Genomic DNA, 2,856 nt, shown 5'->3' on the forward strand with positions numbered 1-2,856 from the left:
TGTTTTACCAAATGGAAAAATTCCAAATACTTTACCTTTTTGTCACGTTAACAAGAACATTAATGTCATGTCCAAGCTATGTCCTGGGGAGAAAAAACGATACGCACAAGTAACCGACTGAAGCACCTCACAAGGCAGCATCTACGCACAGTTTTCAGTGATCCATGTTCATCAGAATCAGAAAGGGTTTTAATCGCCATGAAAGTTTGCACAGACTAGGAATATACTTTGGCATCGACAGATAACACCTCAGCAACACCTGTTAAGCAGGCAAAACTTGATTTTACATCGCCAGTGCAGAAAGTGTTTGAAGGTGAGCTTAAAAGAAGACAAAAGATGGCGCCGACGAAGGCAGCCACGGTAGCTACGTGCGCTTTGTTTTGTCTTATAATTCAGTGTTCTGCCAAGATTTCCGGGGTTCTCTAACAAGAGAAGAACTTCTAAACATCAAGACTACAACTCCTGTGGATTTATTTCCCACTTTTCTGCTTCCAGCGGCATAATTAGTGGGAGTTATAGTCAAAGCCGCCCTCGGCTTTGTCCTAGCAGCGAAGCGCCGTAGAAGAGGCAAACGAGCCGGTGCACTGGTGCGACTCAGTCGGCGTGGGGCACATACAGTGTTACCGGGGATGTTTCTCTCCAACGTGCGTTCACTGAGCAACAAACTGGATGAACTTCAGCTACTGGTGTGGAAAAACAGAGACTTTCATTCATCTTCCGTTTTGTGCTTTACGGAGACAAGGCTGAGTGAACTGATCCCAGACTCTGCGCTACAGCTAGCAGGTTTCAAACTGCTGAGAGCGGATCGTGACCCTGTGCTCTCTGGCAAAACGAAAGGTGGTGGTATTTGTTTTTACATTAACAGTGGCTGGTGTGAAGATGTGACAGTGATTCTGCAGCACTGTTCTCCTGATCTGGAATTATTTTTTATTAACCGTAAACCTTTTTACTCGCCACGTGAGTTTGCTTCATTCATACTGGTCGGCGTCTACATGCCCCCTCAGGCTAGCGCCAACGAGGCTCTACGTGTGCTCGCTAACCAGATATTGTGCATGGAGCATGAAAATCCGGATTCCTTGGTTATTGTGCTAGGCGACTTTAACAAAGGCAATCTCACTCAAGAACTCCCCAAATACAGACAACTCATCAAATGCCCTACCAGAGAAGGGAACACTTTGGATCACTGCTACTCTACAATCAGTAAAGCATACCATGCGGTTCCCCGAGCAGCACTGGGTCACTCAGACCACGCCATGGTTCACCTGATTCCTGCATACAGGCAGAAGCTTAAGCGCTGCAAGCCTGCTGTGAGGACATCGAAACAGTGGACCAGTGAGGCTATGGAGGAATTGCGGTCGTGCTTGGACTCTACTGACTGGGATATGTTCATAACTGCCTCCAATAGTCTGGATGAGCTCACAGAGGCTGTGACATCATACATCAGCTTCTGTGAGGACTGCTGTATACCAACACGCACCAGGGTGAGCTACAACAACGACAAACCCTGGTTTACAGCTAAACTCAGAAGGCTGAGGCTGGACAAAGAGGCCGCGTTTAGGAGTGGGGACAGGGACAGTTTCAAGGAGTCGAAGAACAGGTTTAGCAAGGCGGTGAGAGAGGCTAAACGACTGTACTCAGAGAGGCTGAAGCGCCAGTTCTCTGCTAACGACTCTGCTTCTGTCTGGAGTGGGATCAGGCAGATCACCAACTTCAAGCCCAGAGCCCCCCACTCCACTAACGACTCTCGTCTGGCCAACGATCTGAACGAGTTCTAATGTCGTTTTGAAAGACAATTTGACAGTCCTGTACAACTCCTTTCCACCCGTGAGGCCTCCCCCCCTCTACAGTGACGACCCTCTCCATTCAGGAGAGAGAAGTGAACAAAGCAAAGTGAACCGCAAAGCAGCTGGGCCGGACTCTGTCTCTCCAGCCACCCTCAAGAACTGTGCTGACACGCTGTCTCCGGTGTTTACCTACATCTTCAACACCTCCCTGGAGCCATGCCATGTGCCAGCCTGTCTCAAATCCTCCACCATCATCCCTGTGCCCAAAAAGCCCAGGCCAACTAGACATAATGACTACAGAACTGTCGCCCTGACCTCTGTGGTAATGAAGTCTTTTGAGCGCCTGGTGCTGGCACACCTTAAAGCCATAACAGACCCTCTACTGGACCCCCTGCAGTTTGCCTACAGAGCCAACAGGTCTGTGGACGATGCAGTTAATATGGCCCTCCACTTCACCCTACAGCACCTGGACTCCCCAGCATCCTACGCCAGGATCCTGTTTGTGGACTTCAGCTCTGCCTTTAATACCATCATCCCCGCTCTGTTTCAGGACAAGCTCTCCCAGCTGAACGTGCCTGATTCCACCTGCAGGTGGATCACAGACTTCCTGTCTGACAGGAAGCAGTGCGTTAAGCTGGGAACACAAGTCTCTGGTTCCCGGTCCATCAGCACTGGATCTCTCCAGGGCTGCGTCCTCTCTCCTCTACTCTTCTCCCTGTCCACAAACAGCTGCATCTCCAGTCATCCGTCAGTGAAACTCCTGAAGTTTGCGGACGACACCACCCTCATTGGGCTCATCTCTGGTGGAGACGAGTCTGATTATAGGTGGGAAGCAGACAACCTGGTGACCTGGTGCAGCCAGAACAACCTAGAGCTCAATGCTCTCAAGACAGTGGAGATGGTTTTGGACTTCAGGAAGAACACAGCCCCACTCACCCCCATCACCCTGTGTGACTCCCCAGTCAATACTGTGGAGTCCTTCCGCTTCCTGGGCACTATCCTCTCCCAGGACCTCAAGTGGGAACTGAACATTAGCTCCCTCACCAAGAAAGCACAACAGAGGATGTACTTC

At 50.1% G+C, this 2,856-nt stretch overlaps 1 pseudogene; it reads left to right on the forward strand.

The window, feature by feature from the left end:
- The first annotated feature begins 336 nt into the window (after positions 1 to 336).
- On the forward strand, positions 337 to 1,894 carry LOC146234449 (uncharacterized; annotated as a pseudogene).
- Positions 1,895 to 2,856: the final 962 nt, after the last annotated feature.

This window comes from Hypomesus nipponensis, chromosome 23, assembly GCF_054491055.1.
Source record: "Hypomesus nipponensis isolate SF chromosome 23, ASM5449105v1, whole genome shotgun sequence".
In the NCBI taxonomy this organism is placed as follows: Eukaryota; Metazoa; Chordata; class Actinopteri; order Osmeriformes; family Osmeridae; genus Hypomesus; species Hypomesus nipponensis.